General features: G+C 37.4%; 1 protein-coding gene across 1 annotated transcript in view; it reads right to left on the bottom strand.

Annotated features, from left to right (window-relative positions):
• LOC134658523 (ATP-binding cassette sub-family D member 1) overlaps positions 1-17,896 on the bottom strand; it is a 38,160-nt gene extending 20,264 nt beyond the window's left edge. Inside the window, exon 1 of the mRNA XM_063514210.1 lies at positions 17,794-17,896. The gene's annotated coding sequence lies outside the window, so the exon portion shown is untranslated. The remainder of the gene's footprint in view (positions 1-17,793) is intronic.
• Between the last annotated feature and the right edge of the window lie 243 nt (positions 17,897-18,139).

Genomic DNA, 18,139 nt, shown 5'->3' on the forward strand with positions numbered 1-18,139 from the left:
ACCTCGTCCCCCCGCACCCCCGTATTTTTGGCAGCATCGGTTTCATGAAAGAATTGGCCTAAGCTCAGTCTAGAGGTTGGATTGTCAGTGGTACTATGTATCCGCAGAATTAAGTGGCGAGCAGGGTCATAAACGTCAGCATAGAGAAATATAATAAGACAAGAGTGCTCACTCCATACATCAGTTCAGACTATTAATTTCAGTGTCTACATCTAGCATCGAGTAGCGGAACTATCAGTACTGCTACTTGACAATAGATGTAGCACCGACCGGAAAGTCTTATCTCAACAGCATAAGACTTTCCGGTCGGTGCTACATCTATTGTCAAGTAGCAGTACTGATAGTTCCGCTACTCGATGCTAGATGCTAATAGTCTTTTTGGTACTAAAACTGATGTATGGAGTGAGCACTCTATGTATTTTTTTCTCTATGACGTCAGTAACCTTTCTTTTTCTGCCCACCGCTACCTGCACTATTGTTGCACGGCCCGCTCCATAAGGCCGTGCAGAAGGCCTACCGCGAACCACGTGCGACGTGTTGCCTCTTTGTCGCACTTGTGAATTCGTACGTAAGTGTGACAGGGAGGCATCACGTCGAACGTGGTTCGCGGTAGGCCCTCAGGTGCGAATGCAATTGCTCATAATTATCCCATAATTTGGCTTCGTGCTGAACAATGTACCGATAAATTACATAATAAAAACCTATTCTTTATTAATATTATTGTGTGTAATGAGCTAGGGTTGCCACATTTTTTTTGTGATATAGTATTTGGCGGTTTTAAGGATCAAAAATAAAGTACACACAGAAAAAATAAAGTAGGTATTTAATTCTTACATATTTGCTTGTTCTAGTTTCAGTTTAAAATGAAGTCAGGGAGGTCTCTTAGTAGCTTTTTTAATTTTAGGTTTATATAGGGTTCTATTAGCAGTACCTATTAAAAGTTGGGTTTTAATATGCATTTAACATTTATTAAATTTCGCACACTTATTTAATTAAACGGAACTTATCGCGCATACTCCCACTCAACCTTCAAACGTCAGGAAAAATAAATAAATGTACATAGTTATTTTAAAGTTAATGTTTTTTCCGAACAAATAACTCAAGCTAAATTCCCAATATCCGGTCACTTTATGTACCTACAGTAAAGGTCCAAAATATCAACGCGGACATAACGCTAAAAATATGTGTACACGGCCATAGGCAAGATGATCGCCACTTATCTCAGGATTTTCTAGTAAAAGGCAGCTGAGTTTTGGACATAAAGATAGATAAACCATTTATTAGCTTGCCACAATACACACATTGACAGAAAAAATAGAAACAATAACAATATCAAACAAAAACTAAAATCAGGAACAAGATGTATCAATAAATGTGCTGTGTGCGTTGCAGCAAAATAAAAGGGTTCTGGTTCAGTAATACGCTCCACTCTTTCGGGTGAAGCACTGATAATTCTGCTAGGTACATATTACATTTTTACTTGCCTAGCAACACAAGTAAGCCACCTGCAGTCAAGACTTCAACCAGTCCATAGCTGACCATAACAACTTCTTACCGCGCCTCAGTTAAACGGTATACCTATAGTGCATAGATATTTTTGCCCTTTATCCGTATGGTGGTCACCAACATTGACTGTACCTAAATAAATATTTAACTTGACGCACTTAAAGTAACTTCTTTGTTCAAATCGGTTATTGGACAATGAATCAACGGCCATTGTCTCCCAAGGTTAAAGCAATGGTTAATACATGTCATTTATACTCTTAGGTAATATATAAGACATATAAGAAACATACAGTCAGCAGCAATAGTTGCTAAGCGGGCGATGTGTTCAAAATTACCTAGACGCGCTCTTATTCTCTTAACAATAAAGTCGCGTCAAGATCATTTTGAACACCTCGCCCGCTTAGCAACTATTGCTGCTGACTGTACATTCAAGATATATTTTTAGTCGGAAAAGTCCCGGCGAGTGTGGTTACCACCAGTTTTGCACTGACATGAACGCTATCGAGAATGTAACTTACTTTTTATGCATCTCGCTCGAACTCGCATTTAGTGCGAGACATGTATAGAAAGTAAATTACGTAGACGTGAGTGTAAATGTCAGTTTTGACACTGTCAGTGACTCATGGTACGGGTACAGAGCATTGTAGATGGTCTCACTTGATAGACGGTTTTCACCACATTGACCTTAGCCCGTACCATGAGTCTCTGACAGTGTCAAAACTGACATAAACGCCATCGAGAACGTAATTTACTTTCTATGCGTCTCGTTCGCACTAAGTAACATGCGAGTACGAGCGAGATGTATAGAAAGTAAATTACGTTCCCGATGGCGTTTATGTCCGTGCCAAACTGATGGTAGCCGTACTTAATTACATTTTGACGCTTGGAGAGTCTTTGCACCGCCAAACGGATGAGTAAATAAATATTGATTTTCGTGAATCAAATGGCGATCGAGTGATTCACGCGATCGACGCACGCGCACGTGCGGGGTCGCGTGCAGGCAAATACAGACATGGCCTGACTCTTTAGGGCCGTCACGCACACAAATACCTACTCGTCTGAACTCTGCACGGCTACTACCAGTTAGACACTGACTGTGCGTAACTTATTTTTTTTTACCCGCCCCGGCTTCGCACGGGTTAACAAATTATACATAAACATAAACCTTCCTCTTGAATTACTCTATCTATTTAAAAAAACCGGATCAAAATCCGTTGCGTAGTTTTAAAGATGCAGAATCGCTACCAACTTAGCTTGGTCTAACTCTATTGGGGTTTGTTTATGATCTGCTGATTTTGATAAGACTCACGTCATTCTTTGTAATAACTACTCGTACTTAATTAAAAGCACTTCACAGCTGCAGTTAAAAGGTTAAGGATCAAAAGGTTATTACTCAGTACTGATGTAATGTCACTACAAATCAAGTATTGATGGTAAATTGTCATGCAAGCAACGTTACTAAGAATTATACGTACACTACCACGACCTTAGCTAAGGGAAAACGCCGAGAGGTAAGGCTGTGGTTCTTAATAACCGGAGCGGATGGCCTAATCAAGCGTATTCTAATTTTAATAAGATGATGTGAATTAGATATGGATCTGCTCTGTCAGTGTCAATTGCGACATTTCTTCAACCAAAAACGTCACTGTTGACAATAACAGAACAGATCCATATCTAACCTAATTCACATCCTCTTATCACAATTAGAATACGCCTGTTTGTCATTTGACGTTCCGTGAGTGGTTGGATTTTCCCTGGATTTTAAGTTAGAAAAAGAACAATTCCATTTGAACTCTGCCCTGCCACAGAACAATGGTATGACTTTGAAAAACCCGTTTAAATTTGAAATTTTCTGTGTAAAAAAACCCGGACAAGAGCGAGTCGGACTCGCGCACGAAGGGTTTCGTACCTTTTCACAAAAAACAGGAAAAATAATCAATTTTGTTGTATGGGAGCCCCACTTAATTTTTTTTGTTGTATTTGTTGTTATAGCGGCAACAGAAATACATCATCTGTGAAAATTTCAACTGTCTAGCTATCACGGATCATGAGTTACAGCCTGGCGACAGACAGACGGACGGACAGCGGAGTCTTAGTAATAGGGTCCCGTTTTTACCCTTTGGGTACGGAACCCTAAAAATGGTATGTAAATAATTGAATGAGTTTTCAAATGTCAGTCACGATTGTTGTGCGTGATGTCTGTCTGTGGTGCGTGGCGTTTGTGTGTTAATGGTTCCGGATAAATTTCGCCTTAAAACGCAAATTTGTTGACTTGGCCTTCGTAAATTGCAAACTTAGCTGAGGGAACCAAGAAATAAAATACAAAATGTAATGTGCGTACCTCGATTGACGTAGCCTACGTGAAGTTTCGAGATCACAGCCTTAATTGATACGCCTGGGGGCCTAGCTAAAATGAAAAAGCTACATCAACTAACGCCGTTCGAAAAGAAATGTATCCAAAAGTCGTTAGGCGTTTTCCTTCTACGATTGTCAATGACTATGTGTGCGTACGTCGACTTAGTTTTAGTTTTTACTAGCGACCCGCCCCGGCTTGGGACGGGTTAACAAATTATACATAAACCTTCCTCTCGAATCATTCTATCTATAAAATAACACCGCATCAAAATCCGTTGCGTAGTTTTAAAGATCTAAGCATACATAGGGACAGACAGACATCGGGAAACGACTTTGTTTATAAAATTTATACTATGTAGTTGTAGTGATATTGATCAGGCCTCACTGAAAATCAGCGTCTCGTTGTGTGTCCTAAGGCTCACTTCGGGACATCGAGATGAGTGAGGACCTTTTAGCACAATGTCCTGTTCGTCTCAATGAACTTTTGTTATTATATTTTTCACCTCAGCAGCTCGAACAAGGGTACTTTGCTACTTAAAAACAGTGAGCAAAATCGCATTTTGCATACTGAGTGAGCAGAGATGTGAAAAATACTTTATAAAAAGTATTTAAATACAAAATACAAATACTTCCTTGATATACTATTTCAAATGCAAAATACAAAATAGTTTTTGAATTTGTATTTAAAATACAAAATACGAAATAGGTATTTTCAAAATACTTTTTAAAAATACAAATACTTTGCGATAAAAGGTACTCTGAATAGTGAATACCTAGTCTGAATTAAAAAGTATTACTCAGAATATCCGAATTGAAAAGACTCTTTATTCTTTGAAAACAGTGTGTCAATCAGTCCTCTATCTAAAGTGCAAATTTCTAGTTGTTTGCTCATATTAACCGGAAGGATGATGGTTTATAACGGACAAATTTTAAAAGCATTAATTTAGATTTGTAATGTTTTACAGTTAGTATTATGCCTCTCGTTAGTGTGATAAAAACGTCGTCGCGATAAAAGTATTTTGTATTTTGAAAATAGAAAATAGGTCCCAAAAACTATTTCAAATAAAATACAAAATAGTTTTTTTCAAAAGGTATTTAAATACAAAATACAAAATAGGTATTTTGCATTTTGTATTTGCATTTTAAATACAAGTATTTCAAATAAGTCACATCTCTGTGAGTGAGACAAAATGAGCAAAATGCGTCTTTGCTCACTCAGTGAGCAAAATGCGTCTTTGCTCACTCAGTGAGCAAAATGCGATTTTGCTCACTGTTTTTAAGTAGCAAAGTACCCTTGTTCGAGATGCTGAGGTGAAAACTTAATTGTTGGTATATCTTAAGAAAACATGAGTGAATAGGTAAGTGATGAAGAAGGAATACATTTTTCGGGTTCTCTAATATGTTCTCACTGCTGAGGTGAAAAGTTTTGTGAACTACACGAGATCAAAGTTATTTACATCTCGTGCGCTTTTGAGTCCCTTACTACGCTCAAGATTCTAAATTAGTATAAAATCTTTCGCTTGCACGGGACTCAAAATAAGCACTCGAAGAAATATCAAACTTTGATCTCTTGTTGTACAAATAACTATTGTTAAATTTTGTGCTAATAAATATTACTTATCTACTTACTTATTTAAAACGCTAATAGATTGACGTGGCCTACTAGAAGTTTCGAGATCACAGCCTTAGCTAAGAAAAACGCTAATAACCTCGCGTGTACGTGCGTTGCACAGTTCCTCTTTCGATACCTAGATAACTAGTCATTTAAGTAAGTAGTATTTTTATCTTTTACCGCGTATTGTTACCAACTGCAAATTAAGTGCTAAAATTAGCAACTTTGAGGCCGTTTGGCAACAAAACCAGCCACTGGCAACTTTTTCCGGGTCTCTATTGATTCTCAAAAAGTTTAAAGTCATAATGTATTGTTTGCCCGCATTTTCGTTAAGTAGTCATAATTTATTTGGTTCAGTAACGCGTCACTTTTCAGGATTGCTATAAAACAAACCTCTTTTTTTTTGTCGCAGGGGAAATGCATTTATGCATCCACCCCGGGCTGGAGATTCCCATTATAGGGTCTAACCCAACTAACCTACCTATAGGATAACCTTACAAAAATCAGTTTTATGACTAATTATAATATGACAAGCAATACATTATGACTTAAAACTTTATGGGAAACAAAGGGACCCCACTTTTTCCTTATAAATATTATAGCACCCACCTAAATCGTCTACATATACTTATTAACTACCTACTAGCTTCTTCTAGCAACTTCATCTGCGTGTGACGATGATGATGATCTTTCCTTCCTTGGGTCTCAAACTATGTCCATGTCTCCATGTCCATACCTAATTTCATCTAAATCATATTAACTCACATTTATAGATGGGTCTATGAAATTTATAATTGCCTTTATTTACCGACGTTTTGACACAGGTTTCAGTGGTGGTGGTCGCGGCTAACTGATGTCCCAGCAAAATGTCAAAACAGAGACATCATCAGCATCTAAATCCCCCCATTATGGCTTCGCCATTTTGAAAAGCAATTTTTTCAAAAACTGAAACGACAAAAAAATATATATATCTATCCAATTATTCAGCCTGCCCACAACATTTCACGAGAATATGTTGAAAAATATGACCTAGAGAATAGCCGAAGCGTCCACGTCAAGCGCGACCATCGTTATTAGTTCTCGAAGTAACAGAATAGTAGTGTCCGACCGAAACATGTTTTTTTGCCGAAACCGAAACCGAAGGTTCGGCTTTGGCTCTCGTTTCGGCCGAAACCGAAACTTTTGTCGCGAACTACCCCTTATGTGTGTGTATGTATGAACACATATTACTTTATATTATCAATACGACTGCGATGACACACACTCAAGGAGGCGTAGCGATACCGAATTGACTTATGCCTTGGTTCATGTCTATGTGATTATCCAAATCCGTACCTGTGCCTGATGATGAAGCTAATCGCAGTCTTCCTGCTTCGCTTATTAAAGTCTCGCCGTTACCACGGCGCTACCGTCCGACATCTGGGGGTGAAATAGTTTTATGACTACACAGTCACTAAGTACGTTTAGCCTGATATGGAAGAGACATACCTACGGTCATTAGCTTTAGTCCGTCAGTAACGTCAGAGAGACTCTGCATTGACTTATTAAAATCGTTGAAAAAATTTCATTAAACCGCTTTTATAAACATATTAATACTGCGCCGACCGTCCAGTGGCGCCCTCATTAGGGGAATTGTGTTTTCTAATAAACCAATTAATTTCTGTATACATAAATATTGTTGTCCTACATGCTTCCCAACTTTTGGTCTTTATCGCATAGTTTAGTTTCATAGTACGAAGTAGGTACCATATCGTAAGTTTCGGCCCGGCCGAAAGGTTCGTCCGTGTTTTGGCCGAAACCAAAACTACGGCCGAAACATGATTTTATGGCCGAAACTGGCCGAAACCGAAACTTCGGTCGGACACTACAGAATAGCCAATAGTTACAAGCTGTGACAACTATTACATAATTCATAAGTAATAGCGAACCGGAAGAGTAAGTAGGTTTGCGGCGCGTTGGCCGCCAAGTGGTTATGTCATTTCAATAGCAAATAGTGTATATTATACAATAACTTGTTTGTCTAAGCTCTGAAGTCCTAGCTTGATAATCGTTGAAAAGGACAATTTAAACTGGCTCACTTACCATTTTATTTAAAGTTGTCCCCTACACTTTTTTTTAATTTGTGAATTTATATGTTATTTCTACTCAGAATCACGTACTCTTTCTATCCTGATAGGAGAAAAAAGTGTCCCAAGGTTTTTTCCCATTCCGTTACCATTTTTCAAAGGCTTTGTATGGCGGTCACGGAATGGAACGATCCAAAAATGTATGGAAATTTTGGGACACTTTTTTTCTCCTATTAGGATCAAAATTCTGAGCTCATGATTCTGAGTAGAAATAACATAAAAAATCCAATTGAAATAAAATGGCCCAAATAATGTATGAAAGAAAATAGTCTAGTGACTTTTAGTAGCATTAGTCATCCCGGTACATTTTTAGGGTTCCGACCTCAATAGGAAAAAAGCGGCCAAGTGCGAGTCGGACTCGCCCATCAAGGGTTCCGTATTTAGGGGATTTATGACGTATTAAAAAAAAACTACTTACTAGATCTCGTTCAAACCAATTTTCGGTGGAAGTTTGTAATGTACATAATTTTTTTTTTTAGTTTTATCATTCTCTTATTTTAGAAGTTACAGGGGGGGGGGGACACACACATTTTACCACTTTGGAAGTGTCTCTCGCGCAAAATATTCAGTTTAGAAAAAAATGATATTAGAAACCTCAATATCATTTTTGAAGACCTATCCCTATATACCCCACACGTATGGGTTTGATAAAAAAAAATTTTTGAGTTTCAGTTTTAAGTATGGGGAACCCCCAAAATTTATTGTTTTTTTTTTCTATTTTTGTGTGAAAATCTTAATGCGGTTCACAGAGTACATCTACTTACCAAGTTTCAACAGTATAATAATAATTCTTATAGTTTCGGAAAAAAGTGGCTGTGACACACAGACGGACAGACAGACAGACCAGACATGACGAATCCATAAGAGTTCCGTTTTTTGCCATTTTGCTACGGAACCCTAAACACGGAACCCTTATTATAGGATCACTCGTGCGTCTGTCTGTCTGTCTGTCCGAACATTCCCCCCTTTTATCTCCGAAACTACTGGGTCTAAAGTTTTGAAAAAAAAAATAGTTCTTTACCTATATAGATGATAGAAAAACCTATGAGAAATGTTCAGTCAAGCGTGAGTCGAACTTAATGTACGGAACCCTTGGAACGCGAGTCCGTCTCGCAATTGGCCGGTTTTTTTCTTTTCGTTTGGCATTTGTCGATGTACGAATTGTCATCTTGGCTAGACCCGTAAGAAAGTACTGAAACGTGACCGTAAAAGATACATAAATATATTTTAAAATAAATTCACAGAAAGTGACCTTGGCTTTATCACGTGGCTAACCCCGTTCATCACATGACTGCACTTTTCTTTTAAAAATATTAATTTAAATAATAAACAGTTTAAGATATTTAGGACGGTCTAAGCTGTAATCTCATAAATCATTTGTATTTATTAAAAAAACACTCAATTTAACAAAGGTTTGTTAAGTAAAGGTGTTTTAAAAATATTAAGAACGGGTCACTCACGTATTTTTTGTCGAAAAACGCTCGACATGTTTCACTCCGTACCGAGAATTGTCATCAGGAGCTTGCGTTGACGGTGACGGACCGGGCAGACTGCTGCTCCGCAACAGCAGTCTATTATTAGTATATTGAATATGTCTGTGTCTCACGGAAGTATTGTTAAGTAAAGGTGGTTTAAGTTTGACCCCCTGCACGTGTTATAGGTTATAGCATAAATTAAGTCATATTTTTTTCCCTTGACCCCTGTGACCCCTTGATGATACTATATGTAGCTAAGTTATATGTGACGTTATCCATGAAAAGGGACCTTGTTGTCGATGGCGCTTTTTTCATAGATAATGCCCCATATATGTGACGTTCCACGGCAAAAGGTACCTTATGGCACTTGGCGCTTACGTCGCATAGCGCCGCAATAATAATAGCGCGCGGCGGCGGAGCGGCGTTAATAATAGCGTAAGCGCCAACGGCCATAAGGTACCTTTACCCGTGGGACGTCACATATGTACTTGCAATGCAATCTTCATTACCTACTTCATTCGGCTATTATAAAAATTGCAGTTTAATTGCAATATTATTTCGATGCAGGGCAGCTTGTGGTGAGCAGTTGGAGAACTTGGAGAGTAGCGATTCCATGTAGGGCGTAAAAGGCACAATACCCACACAAAAAAAAAACAAATAACTCATATGCATTGGGTTAAATTCGTAGGCGGGGTAATTTTAAAAATGGCAAATATCTACTCAACAATAAACAGTAGAAACACTTTCTACTGTAGCAACCTAGCAACAGTACGCAAGATGACATCTCATTTCATTTAAAATGACATTTCATAGTATGAAATGACCATAGAATTAATATGACTAGAACAACTGTCAATCTTCAAAAGTGCGACCAAAAATGAAATGCAAGTGTGTGCGTAAATTGTCTATGTGAGATCAAAAATAGTGATGTCATGTTACAACATATTAATAATCTGTCGATGTTTTATTGCTTTATCGACTACTTTTTCAAATGTGTTATTTTAAACGTTAGTATTCTACGACATTATGACGTATAAATAACACTTGCACTGCGTGTGCTATCAACAGACTTATCTTAATGTAACTCTTACTGTGTTGGAAAGTGAAATTTAAATTTACCGCTAAACATGAGCACCTTCAAAAAGGTATAACAATCGTTATTATTTGAAGTCGGTTATAAAAGCTAATATCTTAATGATATCTTGTGAAGAAATAATTACATAGCTATTAATATACCGACAAGTTATCGATACTGTCATATGAACATTTTGTCAAGCCCTAGCGTAAAGTAACAGGTTATGTTTTTACACAAAATATTTTAAATTATAGACTAATATGATAAAATATTAGCATACAAAGGAAGAAAAACTTATAATGAACTGTATAAACCGGCTTCTTACACTTTTTACGCTGTTAATTTGACATAATATCGTTGTGAAAATTTCGCTCGGAATATCATAAATCCTCTGAAATGAGTATTTGCTTGGATTATTTGGCCCTGTGACACTGAAATCCGGCACACTACAAGACACCATCTTCACTGAATTACTATATTTAATACTTTTCGTCCTAATTCGCGTATATTTTTCAATTTGAAAATGACCGTGATACGCTCTTGGCCGTCTGCGGCCATTATCAAACTCAAAAGTGGTCACGTTTTCTCATTGGTAGTCTGACTCTTTCGCACTCATGGGACGTTCATATACGTGATGGCTTCCCTTTCGCACACTTCAGCTGTCTGTCAAGCGCGAGCGAGAAAATGACAAGTCTGTGGAAATGACACATGATGTTCATACTATGAAATGTCATTTCAGTCTACCGAATAAAAAAATAGACTTTAAATGAGAAGACAAATCGCCTGATGGCAAGCGATTATCGTCCTTGTGTTGTAAGTTGTTGTAAACCGGTTCTGGCCAGTTTGGCTGTCACATAAATCTTATTCTGTAATACCTTCATATTGGCTAAACATAATAAGTTAATAACAAATTGACTATTACGTGACCTTTTAAAGGTAAGCGCCACTTGCACAATCCCACTAACCCGGGGTTAACCGGTTTAACCTAGTTACCATGGTTACCAGTACAATTTGACACTGGGTTAACGGTTTAACCGGTTAAACCCGGGTTAGTGGTATAGTGCAATACAAAGTGACGCTAGTAAGTTCTATTAGGCCAAGCAATAAGAAGTTAGTTAACACAATTTTTGACTCCATAACTTTGTTTGGAGTAGTTAGGACTGTTAGGAGGTGAACATATCAAAAGTCCCCGCCCTTAGCCCTGGTACTGGGGGGAGGGAGGGGTTTGAAGACTTTGAAGGTCCCATTTTTCGGTTTTTTACTTATATCTCGGAAAGTATGCGAGCAAATCTAATAAGCTTTAATTTTGTAGAAAACATCATGTCGCTAGGACGCATAGTTTTCGAGATATAAATAAAAAAACTCAAAAATGGGACCTTCAAACCCCTCCCTCCCCCCCAGCACCAGGGCTAAGGGCGGGGACTTTTGATATGTTCACCTCCTAACTACTCTAAACAAAGTTACGGAGTCAAAAATTGTGTTATCAACCTTTTTTGAGCATTCATTTCCTGGCCTATATTATGTGTCTATTAATTCTTTTACAAAAATATGAGAATAACCTTACTTATAATGCCACTTTGACCGCTACCAAAAACTAATTTATTTAATTAATACCGAAAACCTTGTGTATAAAACAGTTAATATTATAAACCTTGAGGCAACCTTGACAGAACTGTTTTCGTAACATAACTTCACGGTTAAGTTATATTTCATAACTGCTCGTTTAATTTGAATAAATGAAAGTGTATAAACAGATAAACACCTATAGACGGACGGAGCGATGTAACTATTATATTAATTATACCTAGCTAATGGACAGTTATACCTTATAACAGTTATAACGAAGGTATATAAATAATATAGAGTTATAGACCTTAATTCGGTGCCTTAAGCTTTATTTCTATTCACAGATCGTTTTAACTGTGTCGTTATGCGTGTAACGCTACATACGGCTTACGTAGGCGAACAACGCGCGAACGCGGCGCGCCGCGCCGCGGCGCGGTGCGGTGAGGATGAAACAAACCGTTGATACGTATAGGTGTGTCCTACTCGTACGTGAGCGATTTAGACGCGAAGCGGCGCGGCGCGGCGCGCCGCGTTCGCGCGTTGTTCGCCTACGTAAGCCGTAGGTAGCGTAAGTATTGGTTCTACTATGTGTGAATCCTCATAAGAAGCAATTATTTGTGAAGGGAAAGACTTACATTATGCTGTAATATGACACTTAACCTCGGGTGACCTCGGCTAGCACCAACAACCGCGGAATTCGGAAAACAAGATCCGTTCTAGAGAAGAGAACGATACGATATGTACTATATACCTGGTAGTTTAGATTTCAACTAGATATCAGCTCAATTCGGGCAACCAATGTCACTTTTACGTTAAATTATCGTATTAAGATCGTTTCAAAATCGATTTGCGATTTAAAAATACACAACGAGACGTTTTAGAGTTTAGACATTGTGGAAATCGTTCAAAAGCATCTCCAGAATCGCGGAAATGTCAAATTTGACAGGCCAGATCTTAACAATATCGTTGTCGTATCTTGGTGATGTCTAATAGCTATTAAAATCCGAATCGGGCCCCTTTTATTAAAAGGTTAAAAAAACACGTGGCATACAAATTCGACCTTGACTCACACGTGCCGTAGAGGTCTAACTGGGCCAAGACCTTAAAGGAGGTCGTATACACTAGACCAGCGGTCGGCAACCCGCGGCCCGCGGGCCGCATGCGGCCCGTGAACCTGTCACTTGCGGCCCGCGAGCCTCCCTGGCTATTTTGTATGTAATATTGACAAACGACAATGTCTGATATAGTCATAAATATTAACAAAGTGCGGCCCGCGTCAACTTCGTTAACTACTATGTGGCCCTTGGCTGCTAAAAGGTTGCCGACCGCTGCACTAGACCACTGGCCTTATGCCTGATACATGTGTTTATTTATTTGTTTATAATCATACGATATCTATAGCAATTCGTTTTTATAACAACCACAAAAATGGGAAATTTACCATTTAATATTAGCTTGAAATCCTATTACATTTATTGAGCTTCATTTGTAACTAAATACCATAAAATAACAATGTAATCAAACTTTGCAAGTAAATTTAAACCTCGTTCTAATTCTCGTATAGATATGACTTGCCTTGCAAGTGTATGTAATTGTAATGTCACTCATGACAATAGAATAAGTACATGCTGGCCCAAAAATACGTTGACAAAGAATTTTTAGGAACATTTTACTTACTTTCCTGTTTTTATACAAAATGTAGATAATTAAAATTAATGTTGTTATTAATTTTGACTAACGTTTATAAATAACGCAGTTAGGCACCATTACATGCACTGAAAGATTAAGTCAAAATCAACAGTGCTGTAAATAAATTTTAATCACTACTATAAAACAAAGTCGCTTCCCGCTGTCTGCCCCTATGTATGCTTAGATCTTTAAAACTACGCAACGGATTTTAATTCTTTTTAGGGTTCCGTAGCCAAATGGCAAAAAACGGAAACCTTATAGATTCGTCATGTCTGTCTGTCTGTCCGTCTGTCCGTCTGTCTGTCCGTCCGTATGTCACAGCCACTTTTCTCCGAAACTATAAGAACTATACTGTTGAAACTTGGTAAGTAGATGTATTCTGTGAACCGCATTAAGATTTTCACACAAAAATAGAAAAAAAACAATAAATTTTTGGGGTTCCCCATACTTCGAACTGAAACTCAAAAATTTTTTTTTCATCAAACCCATACGTGTGGGGTATCTATGGATAGGTCTTCAAAAATTATATTGAGGTTTCTAATATCATTTTTTTCTAAACTGAATAGTTTGCGCGAGAGACACTTCCAAAGTGGTAAAATGTGTGTCCCCCCCTCCCTGTAACTTCTAAAATAAGAGAATGATAATACTAAAAAAAATATATAATGTACATTACCATGTAAACTTCCACCGAAAATTGGTTTGAACGAGATCTAGTAAGTAGTTTTTTTTTTATACGTCATAAATCGCCTAAATACGGAACCCTTCATGGGCGAGTCCGACTCGCACTTGGCCGCTTTTTTAATAGATAGACTGATTCAAGAGGAAGGTTTATGTGTAATTTGTTAACCCGTGCGAAGCCGGGGCGGGTCGCTATCGCTAGTTTACATTATAGCTGATATTAAAGCGTTAGTCCCTCTCGTATTTCTATTTGTGTTAGAAACTACGTCACACCAGAGATAAACGGTATCATAACGTTCTAGAACTATACACATTTATTAAACGCCATTTAGATAACCGACGAAACAGACGAATAGAAAACATTACCCTCAATGTAAACGAATAATAAAATCTAACCCTACTTAACCATTGACATAGATATCTAGGGACTGGCTTTACGGGCAATAATAATGAGGCATGACAGGGGCCAGTACAGCGGTGTGAAATTGCTACAACGCGATTGGTTGATGAGTTCGCATCACGCGCGCGATTGGTTGACGAGTTCGCATTACGCGCGCTATTGGTCGCAACTAGTCGCGTTAGACTGCACGATTGGCTGGAATTCGTGGGTAGCACCGCTGAACTAGTACGATGTTTAGTGCCCCATTAGCCCGTCCTTAGATATTATACGTCAATGTACTTAACAAGTTCCACAAATTAAGTAAAAAAACGGATGAGTTCGAGTCGGACTCGCCCACCGAGGGTTCCGTACTTTTTAGTATTTGTTGTTATAGCTGCAACATAAATACATCATCTGTGAAAATTTCAACTGTCTAGCTATCACGGTTCGTGAGATACAGCCTGGTGACAGACAGGCAAACGGACAGAGGACTCTTAGGAATAGGGTCCCGTTTGGTACGGAACCCTAATAAGACATTCATACGCTAGAAAAATCATTCTTCGGCAGTTGGTTAAAACTCCTCAAACTTTAACATGAAGCGCCGTCACTATGATAAATTATTTCAAAAAGAAAAATGATCAACGAATAATGACTTCCATTCACTATAACGTTCCGTACATTAAAAAATGGAAAACAAAAGAACGCCGAAAAATGCTACCGACTTTCACCGACCTCGAGGAAAGTACTGTGTACTGAGTAAAGTAAGTGTAAATGCAAACAGTTTACAATTTACATCTTTGGCTTAAATATTTGCTGAGAAGAAAGCCAGGTTTGCGAATAGGAGGCAATCTACGAGTTTTCTATTATTTATAGAAAGGCAGCATTTACTACTTAAACACATTCAGTGCCAAAATCCCGACTATCCGGACTATCGGGTATTTTATGATTTCGTTCCCAGGCCGGACGACCAGGCCCCTATTTCGCGACAGGTGCGACAATTCGACAAATGCCACTGTTGCTGACGTCACAGGCATCCATGAGCTACGGTTACCGCTTACCATCGGGCGGGCCGTATTCCTGTTTGCCACCATCATTGTATTATTTAAAAAAAGTTTATTATATCGGCAAAAAACAGATATTTCTCTTTCGAAGTTCATGTTGATGATGATGACAATTGTCACACGATTTAATAGAACTTTCGGTAATTCTTGACACGAAATGAGTTCTGTGTCGGAATTGCGTGACAATTGTCGTGTTTCTTGTGACAATTGTCATTAGCTTCGCAAAATATAATGGAGTTTTTTTTAATTAAAATGTTGGTAGCAAACAAGCACACCGCCCGTTCGATGGTAAGCGGTTACCGTAGGTTATGGAGGCCTGTGACGTCAGTAACAGTGATGTCGACAATTGTCACCGTGGTGAAATAGGGGCCAGATAGTCGGGATCGCGGTACTACAGCTTTATGTATGACGAATTTTTGGTGGCCTGGCGCGGATGTCTTGTTTGGCTGGGCGGCAATGAATGTGTTAACTAACACTAACTAACAACATAACAGTAATTAACTTCTAAGGAAATATAAGTAGGGTAAATCGTCTACTGGCCACCTTCCAATAACTGGATACCCTTTTCAATATCCACACAATCCAAGTAAATTTTCGGAACTACATGTTATTTGGTTTACTTGAATTGTGTGAAAAAGTCATTAGAATTATTATTGGAAGGTGGCCATTAATAGACGATTTACCCTATTTGATTTTTGAACGAACTATTTTTAATAAATAGAAAATAAAAGTTTGATATTTAAATACAGAATGTTTTTTTTTTATAATATTATCAACTGAAATACCTATGTGTCAAATTATTGGCATTACAAATTTGAAAATTGGTAAAATCTAGTCAACATTTCAATGTAATACGTAGGTATGTAAATGTCTCACAAGTAAACATTTATAAAATGTTAGTTTTATTAAATACCATATTCATTTACATAAAGATAAAGATATAAGTATTTATCTTTTAGTAACCTATATGACCTAACATAACACTACCTTTGTACTGTAAATGCAAGTGTTATTGGCATATTAAATTCGATGAATTCAAATAACTTGTTCAGTTTCGGCAAGTGTGAAACTATAATAAAATTGACAATGCCACTGATTTAAACTTTCACGATTTATACACATTATTAAAAATAGGCTACATGACTATTTTCATTTATGGTGTCAATCGATCGGGTTTGTTTTTAGGATCAAATGTCTATATGGGACCCATTGCATTAAAGTAACACAAAACTCAGAAATTGTAGTTAAAGGCCGACAGTCGCACTTCACTCGCGAAACGCCCTATACAAAACGATAAGGGAACGTGACGTCAAGGTCTCTGGGAGCCCATCTTGTAGTATGGACAAAACAAGAAAATTGCATTTTTGTCGGTGAAATATTGCGTTTATGTATAGGTATAGTTGCTATACAATATTTTTTTGCATGAAATGTAAGGAATCGAATGGTACTCTTACTTTTATCGTTTTTGGAAGTTAAAAAAAAACTTAAATTTTGAAACTTTCAGGTCCTGTATTTTTGTAATTTTTCAATATTTTATTCTAATATACACATTATTGTGATAAATTGCTCGTTTGCTATCTATTTTACTAGATTTTGTTATAATATTCAACATGTGTCATCATCCCTATTGTACAGAGGAGGAGGAGGTAAATCTTAAAACATACATACGCGATTAAGTCCCGTTGTACAATTTAATAAATTGACAATGGATGACGAGAAAAGAAAAATACGAAAATAATTTCAATTATTGAGATAACCTTTAAATGCTAATCATTGTTATTTGTTAGTTAATTATGAAGATATTCGGAATCAGTATACATATCATAATGTGGTTATAAGTAATAACTTCACTTTATATTTTAAATACAGGGTGAATTTATAAGTGACCTACCTTTGTTTTTTTAATAATAGGCCGGGGAATAATGACGAATCTCATGTTTTTAATTTTAAATACACTCATGGACAAATTTAGAGGAACGCAAAAAAGTTTCATTACTAATTTTGAAATTACTTTAGGTGCTGTAATGCAGTAATTAAACCTACAGTAAACAAATTTTTGAGTTTTTACAGTCTTCAAAATGAAACGGTGTGTAAAAAGATCAAACGTCTCAAACGTCATAACCATAAAAAAAAGTAGCTTCATGATACAATAAAGCAAGCAAAAATAGCAAACGCAATTAAATCCTATTTCTAGAAGCTTGAAAAAAATATAAATTTTGAGCTAAATTGCGTAAAACATTACAAAATCTGCCAAGGCGATCAACTACTTACCAAATATCGCAATCCATTAATTAAGTTTATTATCACAGTCACAAACACTAGCACGATTGTTCTGCGATTAGTCGCATGCGTTAGTCGTTGGGTGCGTGTGCGCACGCGTTAGTCGTTGGATGCGTGTGCGCACCTCCGCGTTTGTGGTGCGACTGAAGAGATAATTGCATGACGGAGTTCTAATCACGTCCACGATCTTTATCCGCAAGGTTAAATGTAAATTTGCATATACCTATCGATCAGATTTACGGATTAAAAAAAAGTATTTTTCCAACTACTTTTGCGGTTGCGAGGGTGATATGTTTCACTACTTTTTAGGGTTCCGTAACCAAATGGCAAAAAACGG

This window comes from Cydia amplana, chromosome 22 (assembly GCF_948474715.1).
Source record: "Cydia amplana chromosome 22, ilCydAmpl1.1, whole genome shotgun sequence".
Classification (NCBI taxonomy): Eukaryota; Metazoa; Arthropoda; class Insecta; order Lepidoptera; family Tortricidae; genus Cydia; species Cydia amplana.